General features: G+C 34.2%; 1 long non-coding RNA gene across 1 annotated transcript; it reads left to right on the top strand.

Annotated features, from left to right (window-relative positions):
- Nucleotides 1-1,918: 1,918 nt before the first annotated feature.
- On the top strand, nucleotides 1,919-9,474 carry LOC127651502 (uncharacterized). The gene is made up of 3 exons (XR_007971587.1): nucleotides 1,919-2,235; nucleotides 8,514-8,599; nucleotides 8,713-9,474. It is a non-coding gene; the product is annotated as an uncharacterized LOC127651502 (long non-coding RNA).
- The last annotated feature ends 323 nt before the right edge of the window (nucleotides 9,475-9,797 follow it).

Below are 9,797 nucleotides of genomic sequence, written 5' to 3'. Positions count from 1 at the left end.
GAAGAGTTGTATAATAAAATTGAGTGTTTGTTATGGGTTATTTTTGAAGGATGCATATGGATTGCATGTGTGGAGTTTGACCATATTTTGGTACACGTGCAAGGACGGGGTATGTCAATTTAGTATTAATCATATTTTATTTAATGATTTACAGCACATAGTATTTTCCAGTTTAGTAAATAATTGTAATCCATGTTATATGTGAAAATAAGCATGTGTTAAATGGGTGAAATACTGTGAGTGTTTAAGCATGTGTTAAATGCATAAAATGCTTTGAGTGGTTTCAGCAAGCACTTAAGTGTATAGGGTGTTGTGAATGGTACAGTATAAGCGTGTATTAATTTGTTGTGAAGCATGTGGGTAAGCTAATGCTTTGTGTTTTAATTTAACATTAACCTCTACTTTATTTCACTATATGTGTTTTCTTTATTTTTTTTTTTTTTTTTTCATATATGGCCAAATCGAACACTGCTATTTTTGGTTTTAATATAACTAGCCATTAGAATGAAAACCCAAAGTATATATTTTTTATCCTGTGGTGATTATTTTCAACCTGCCGCAACAAAATTATCGTACATTTGTTTGTGTTTGTTTTTATTTTCCTGGACAAAATCAATAAAAAAAAAAAAAAAAGAGAATAAATAACAAAAAAAAAACTATAATAATAATAATATAAAACAAAATAATTAGCACAATAACTTTTGCAATCCAAAGCCAAAAAGTGCTAATTATGCAAATGTGTATAAACGCATGCACAGAACTCATATCCGTAGATAACTTGAGGGCACTTGGCAGTGGACGAGGCAGGAGACCTTCCTCTGGAGCGTCATTACACTGAAACATCAAAACACATTTAAAAGTTTAAATAATAGAGAGAGTTGAGGACGGCGGCTGGTGTGGCTCTTTTTCATAAGAGTGTTTCAGGACTTCTTAAGAAATCCTTGTGCTAGAAAAACAACCTGTCCAAAAAAACCCACTTTATTTATCGCTAACACCTCCATGAAGCCCCATATGTACATCCAGAAATGTGTAGAAATGTCAAACCATTCTCAAGTGGTTTTATTTCAATTTGTTTGGTCACAGTTCTTATCTTTGGCATATGAAAATGTTTTGCTGATTCTCTAAATTAATTATAATGCTTTTTTAGACTTTAAAAGACAATTAGAGGCCTGGCAATGGATTCAGGAGTACAAATGTTCATCTAGTTTTAGTTTGTTTATTTTATACAGTTTGGGGGTTTTTCAAACATGTTCAGTGAGGTTTAAATAATGATTTGAACAAGGAATGAACCACATTGTTTAATTTGGTCTTAAAAGCATCCTAATATGGTCATTGTGTGTTCAGTGTGTAAGAATGTGCGAAACAATTTAGAGGAATATCAATATATCAGATGATGCTTACCTTACCACACATTTTCCCCTAACAAATCGGCTACGTTGATTAACCCAAGGTAGCAGAAATGGGAAGCAACACATTTTAAACATAAACCAAATCAGCCATAAGCTCCCCTTGCTGTACTGAAACTGTGCCTTTGTCACTGTGCCATGGCATGTTTACACATATAGAAGAGGGATTTATCACAGCTCCGTTTCACCATGTTAAAACCTGCACGTCATGTGTTTACAAAAAAGGCCCAAGACCGCCAGTCCCTGCTCTTAAAAGGTAACCATGATAAACAATCTTTGGTTTCCCACAGTGTTCGGCCTGTGACCAGACCTTTTAAGACAGCAGCGCTGGTGCTGTGTTTACTTGGAAGAGAGGGGCAAAGGGAACCACGGGGAGAGTGGCAACTACACATCCAAATAGCAACCTGAGGTCCAAGGCTGCACATCGGGAGGAAAAAAAAATGTGATGGTCTGTGTATGTGTGGACACAGCTGTCACTAGAAGCACAAATACAAAGCGTGTTTGTCCAGCAAACTGTGAGGTACCATATGGTCATTAGGAGCACTACAGAGCAGAAAAATAGTTCAGTTTATCACTTTTGTCTTTTCGAGAGGAAATTCCTATCTCTGAGCTGAATGCTGATTAAGAACAAAAGATAGCAGCTGTCGTTACATGACGCACCGTTATTTAGTTGGACTCCGGAGGACAGAATCATTTCTTGATAGATTTTTGTACCGTTAAAAAGGATCTTCCATTTTGACCCGTTGAAGTGGCAGGATATATACATCAGCAGAGTATATAAACAACATATATATGATTTTTGGGGGGTTGAATCTGATGGCTGTTTACAGTAAGTAAAATAAATCAACAAATATAAAAACAGCAGTTGACAGGGCCGTATTGTATTTAAAAAGAAAGAAAGAAAATACAAAACTGAAATACTGTACAATGAAATATAAAATGAGATATGAAAATAAAATACAGAAATGAACAAACAGGGCATTAGCTTACCCATATGTTTCAGCACATATCACATTTAAATACCTCGAAGCATTTTATGCATTTAAGTACTTGCTTAAATCACTCAAAGCATTTTATGCATTTAAGTACTTGCTTAAATCACTCAAAACATTTTATGCATTTAATTACTTGCTTAAATCACTCAAAACATTTTATGCATTTAAGTACTTGCTTAAATCACTCAAAACATTTTATGCATTTAATTACTTGCTTAAATCACTCAAAGCATTTTATGCATTTAAGTACTTGCTTAAATCACTCAAAACATTTTATGCATTTAAGTACTTGCTTAAATCACTCAAAACATTTTATGCATTTAATTACTTGCTTAAATCACTCGAAGCATTTTATGCATTTAAGTACTTGCTTAAATCACTCAAAACATTTTATGCATTTAATTACTTGCTTAAATCACTCAAAACATTTTATGCATTTAATTACTTGCTTAAATCACTCGAAACATTTTATGCATTTAAGTACTTGCTTAAATCACTCAAAACATTTTATGCATTTAAGTACTTGCTTAAATCACTCAAAACATTTTATGCATTTAAGTACTTGCTTAAATCACTCAAAACATTTTATGCATTTAAGTACTTGCTTAAATCACTCGAAGCATTTTATGCATTTAAGTACTTGCTTAAATCACTCAAAACATTTTATGCATTTAAGTACTTGCTTAAATCACTCAAAACATTTTATGCATTTAAGTACTTGCTTAAATCACTCGAAGCATTTTATGCATTTAAGTACTTGCTTAAATCACTCAAAACATTTTATGCATTTAATTACTTGCTTAAATCACTCGAAGCATTTTATGCATTTAAGTACTTGCTTAAATCACTCAAAACATTTTATGCATTTAATTACTTGCTTAAATCACTCGAAGCATTTTATGCATTTAAGTACTTGCTTAAATCACTCAAAACATTTTATGCATTTAAGTACTTGCTTAAATCACTCAAAACATTTTATGCATTTAATTACTTGCTTAAATCACTCAAAACATTTTATGCATTTAATTACTTGCTTAAATCACTCAAAACATTTTATGCATTTAAGTACTTGCTTAAATCACTCAAAACATTTTATGCATTTAATTACTTGCTTAAATCACTCGAAGCATTTTATGCATTTAAGTACTTGCTTAAATCACTCGAAACATTTTATGCATTTAAGTACTTGCTTAAATCACTCAAAACATTTTATGCATTTAATTACTTGCTTAAATCACTCAAAGCATTTTATGCATTTAAGTACTTGCTTAAATCACTCGAAGCATTTTATGCATTTAAGTACTTGCTTAAATCACTCGAAACATTTTATGCATTTAAGTACTTGCTTAAATCACTCAAAGCATTTTATGCATTTAAGTACTTGCTTAAATCACTCAAAGCATTTTATGCATTTAAGTACTTGCTTAAATCACTCAAAGCATTTTATGCATTTAAGTACTTGCTTAAATCACTCAAAGCATTTTATGCATTTAATTACTTGCTTAAATCACTCAAAGCATTTTATGCATTTAAGTACTTGCTAAAATCACTCAAAGCATTTTATGCATTTAAGTACTTGCTTAAATCACTCGAAGCATTTTATGCATTTAAGTACTTGCTTAAATCACTCAAAACATTTTATGCATTTAAGTACTTGCTTAAATCACTCGAAACATTTTATGCATTTAAGTACTTGCTTAAATCACTCAAAGCATTTTATGCATTTAAGTACTTGCTTAAATCACTCGAAACATTTTATGCATTTAAGTACTTGCTTAAATCACTCGAAACATTTTATGCATTTAATTACTTGCTTAAATCACTCGAAACATTTTATGCATTTAAGTACTTGCTTAAATCACTCGAAACATTTTATGCATTTAAGTACTTGCTTAAATCACTCGAAGCATTTTATGCATTTAATTACTTGCTTAAATCACTCGAAGCATTTTATGCATTTAAGTACTTGCTTAAATCACTCGAAGCATTTTATGCATTTAAGTACTTGCTTAAATCACTCGAAGCATTTTATGCATTTAAGTACTTGCTTAAATCACTCGAAGCATTTTATGCATTTAAGTACTTGCTTAAATCACTCGAAGCATTTTATGCATTTAAGTACTTGCTTAAATCACTCGAAGCATTTTATGCATTTAAGTACTTGCTTAAATCACTCGAAACATTTTATGCATTTAATTACTTGCTTAAATCACTCGAAGCATTTTATGCATTTAATTACTTGCTTAAATCACTCGAAGCATTTTATGCATTTAAGTACTTGCTTAAATCACTCGAAGCATTTTATGCATTTAAGTACTTGCTTAAATCACTCGAAACATTTTATGCATTTAAGTACTTGCTTAAATCACTCGAAACATTTTATGCATTTAAGTACTTGCTTAAATCACTCGAAACATTTTATGCATTTAAGTACTTGCTTAAATCACTCGAAACATTTTATGCATTTAAGTACTTGCTTAAATCACTCGAAACATTTTATGCATTTAATTACTTGCTTAAATCACTCGAAGCATTTTATGCATTTAAGTACTTGCTTAAATCACTCGAAGCATTTTATGCATTTAAGTACTTGCTTAAATCACTCGAAGCATTTTATGCATTTAAGTACTTGCTTAAATCACTCGAAGCATTTTATGCATTTAATTACTTGCTTAAATCACTCGAAGCATTTTATGCATTTAAGTACTTGCTTAAATCACTCGAAGCATTTTATGCATTTAAGTACTTGCTTAAATCACTCGAAGCATTTTATGCATTTAAGTACTTGCTTAAATCACTCGAAGCATTTTATGCATTTAAGTACTTGCTTAAATCACTCGAAGCATTTTATGCATTTAATTACTTGCTTAAATCACTCGAAGCATTTTATGCATTTAATTACTTGCTTAAATCACTCGAAGCATTTTATGCATTTAAGTACTTGCTTAAATCACTCGAAGCATTTTATGCATTTAAGTACTTGCTTAAATCACTCGAAGCATTTTATGCATTTAAGTACTTGCTTAAATCACTCGAAACATTTTATGCATTTAATTACTTGCTTAAATCACTCGAAGCATTTTATGCATTTAAGTACTTGCTTAAATCACTCGAAGCATTTTATGCATTTAAGTACTTGCTTAAATCACTCGAAGCATTTTATGGATTTAATTACTTGCTTAAATGACTCGAAGCATTTTATGCATTTAATTACTTGCTTAAATCACTCGAAGCATTTTATGCATTTAATTACTTGCTTAAATCACTCAAAGCATTTTATGCATTTAATTACTTGCTTAAATCACTCAAAGCATTTTATGCATTTAATTACTTGCTTAATTCACTCAAAGTATTTTATGCAAATTTTATATTTACCCAAAGAATCCTCAAACGATGAACAAATCCAGGAGCTCTCTTGCTGAATACGTGTTCTCACATCTCTAACCAGCACACATGTGTGTAATACAAGACAGTGTGTGAAAGCGGGTGTCGCAAAACTACGGTTCTTAAATGGGCCACGTCCAATTTATGATAAGAGTAAAATTTCATGAAATTTCTCCACTTGACTAGATTCCTATTTTTTATTTTTTTTTTATTATTTTAAATCAAGATTGTAACAATTATCCCTGTTCTGTAATACATCCACAAACAAAAATTCCACACTGAGTATAACATACATGGAGAAAAAAAAAAATTAAGTCAATGGGGTCCAAAACTTTAAAGGTCCAAAAAAGACATAAATACAGCATAAAGGTAGATCCATATGACTGGTTTAATCCATGTCTTCTGAAGCCACATGATCAGTTTTGGGTGAGAACCCTTAACCACCCCATACTGTAAGGTCATGTAGTTTTAAATGGACAAGCTTCTCTCATGAGACGGCAGATGTCAAGACTTATAGTGAATAATGACTAAAATTTTAGTTGTTTATCATCCAAAAATGATCGTATCGCTTCTGAAGGCATGGATTAAACCACTCGATTCATTTGGATTAACTTTATGCATCTGTAATGTAAAAATTACAACCTATGCAATGCCACTGGAAACCAAAGTGGCACATTTCAGAGAGAAAATAAAATAAAAAATAAAACATTAGAATAACCTAACTGCATAAGTCTGTTTGGATATTAGCTTGTCACATCTTGACTTGGGAACATTTTCCCACTCTTCTTTGCAAAAACGTTCCAGATCTGTCAAACTGTGAGGGCATCACCTGCATACGGCCCTCTTTAGGTCCACCCAGGGCTGGACTGGCAATCTGGAATACTGGGCTTTTTTCTGGTGGGCCGACGCACCTTGGGGCCAATCAGGGGCAGACTGGCCAGCGGGAGAACCGAGAGCGTTGTGCAGAACGGACCACAAAACGGCGCCACCGCTTTTCGTCAGAAAAGGCTTGGGTCTTGCCACCCTGCCCCATAACCCAGACAGATGAAGAATACGGGAGATAGTCATCACATGAAGGGAATGACCAGTACTTCCCAGAAAGAGCTGCAGCTCCTTTAATGTTGCTGTCGGCCTCTTGACCGCCTCCATGACCAGATTTCACTTTGTCTTCTCGTCAATTTTGGAGTGACGTCCTGTTTTTGATAATGTCACTGTTGTGCCACACTTTCTCCACTTGTTGATGACTGTCTTCACTGTGTTCATGGTATATCTAATGCCTTGGATGTTTTTCGTAGCCCTCACCTGAGCGACACCTTTCAACAATGTGATTGATGCTTTGGAAGCTCTTTGTGGCCCATTGCTCTTGTTGTAGCATGAAACCAAGAAGATGTCAGAAATATCCTACAAGAACATCTGAGATTTATTTGGAGTGAATCAGAGTCACTTCAGGTGAAGACAGCGTGTGCTCTTACACATGAGCTTTCTGAACACATTCCCAATTATAAAAGGATGTGCACACTTATGCAGTGTTAAATTCTTCTGAGTTGTTTTGTTTTTCTCTGTCTCAAATGTGTCACTTTGGTTTTCAGTGGCATTGCACAGGTTGTAATGTTGACATTAAGGTGAAAAAAGTCTGATATAATTTATCTTTGTTTAATTTTTTACATCACAAAAACCTGCTGTTTTAACGGGGGTGCGGAGACGTTTATATCCACTGTATGCCTCAGTTTCCTCTGGGACTGTTAAATATTGGCAAGACTATACACCTCAAAACTAGGATTTTGGAAAAAACTAAAACACACACACACACGGACACAAACACACACACATACATACATACACATATACACACACACACACACACACACACACACACACACACACACACACACACAGACACACACACACACACACACATACATACACATATACATACACACACACACACATACATACACACACACACACATACACACACACACACACACACACACACATACATACACACACACACACATACATACACACACAAATACACACACTCATACATACACATACACACACAAATACACACACACACACACAAACACACACATACACATACACACACATACACTCATACACTCACACACACACACACACACACACACATAAATACACACACTCATACATACACACACATACAGATACACACACACACACACACACACACACACATACTCATACACACTCACACACACACTTATACACACTCACAAACACACACTCACAAACACACACACACACACAAATACACACACTCATACATACACACACATACACACTCACACACACACACACACACACACATACAGATACACACATATACAGATACACACACAACACACACACACACACACACACACACACATACACTCATACACACTCACACACACACACACACACACACACTCATACACACTCACACACACACACACACACTCATACACACTCACACACACACACACAGACACGCACACACAATAAAAATATGCAAGCCTACTTTAAAACAGGCTACAAATAATTCCCCGGAAAATCAAACTGTTTACAGTTGTCCTGTTGACATAGTGAAAGTATTAAATTGTATAACCTCCTATTTCCTCTCTTCATCTCCAGGACCAGTTCTATTTATAGTTTTATATTTCATTGACAAAAACCATTCTTGTTGCTGCTAAATGTTTTCTTCCAGCAACCGGATCTTTTCCCATCATCCCACTTTTCTGTTTGACACAAACCAGCAAGCGGCTTACGTCTCATATCTCAAACACACCGCAGGTATTTCAACAGTCTCTTCTTACAATAAGAGCTCCTTAATGTCTTTATCATATCTACATATTTACACAGACATACATTGTTCTTTTGAATCTGACAAACATCATCCGCCTCAGACAGACATAAATCTACGGCTGGGTTCTGACAAGTCTTGTCTGGTGATGCTTCATGTGTCGAGATCTTGTGGCAGGTGTTCTGCACAGGCAGTCAGATGGACACGATTCTACCATTAATGCACAATATGCTGTTCATAAAGGAGACTTATAAAGTGTGGCATGTTGAGGCACCCCACCAGAGTTAATCGACAGAGAGATGAAGTGTGACATCATCGATCATCCAACAATTAACATGCGTGCTTCATGTGTTTGCATTGGGCTACATGTCCTCTTGCCTCTGGGCTTTGATGATATTGTTTAGGAAAATAAATCATGTGCAATATCTCACACACTCCTCTAAAAAGAGCACTTAATCTCAGATTAAATCTCACTAAAGCCGAAATCAACAGCAGTCACTGCAGAATGGAGGAGGCTGGTGTGAAACTGTGTCAAGTCAGTTCACATCACACATCGTTTCAAAGCAGCTTTACAGAAGATCAGCATTAACAGAAAATGAAAGTGTAATATCTATAAAGTCTTCGAGTCATCATTGTGTAGTTTGTTTACATATGATTGTAAATTGTGTATACAAATAAATATTTTAATAATAACTGTTTACACTTGATTGCAAGTTGAGAGGCGAGATTAAGACGTTGTGGCGTTATGACGGTCTTGATAACTCTCCAAACTGAAATGGAAATATAAATCTCTGGCCAATATTTATATCACAGTCTGCGTCTGGAGCTTAGAGATGTCTTGGCTGTTTGTGCTGAAGAATTGAAAGATTGTAAACAATGTAAACATTATTACAGAATAATGCATCATAGATCATTTCAAAGAACTTTATTCATATATTTTCAAATATGTTCACATCATTGTTGACTGTCGGCTGATTGAAGTATAATATAATGTTTGTTTAATGGAAAATAATCTAAAACTATTACTGATTGAACTATTATTACAGGCAAAACGTCTACAGAACAACAACAACAACAACAACAACAAAAGAGTGTGCCGAATAAACAGTGAGGTCTTAGAAACTGTGTTTATCATAGTCATAGTCATTTCTACTGTTATTTACTCATGCAAAGAACACCCCAAAATAA

The sequence above is a fragment of the Xyrauchen texanus genome, chromosome 11, assembly GCF_025860055.1.
Source record: "Xyrauchen texanus isolate HMW12.3.18 chromosome 11, RBS_HiC_50CHRs, whole genome shotgun sequence".
Taxonomy (NCBI): Eukaryota; Metazoa; Chordata; class Actinopteri; order Cypriniformes; family Catostomidae; genus Xyrauchen; species Xyrauchen texanus.
This window is presented reverse-complemented; position numbering and strand designations above follow the sequence as displayed.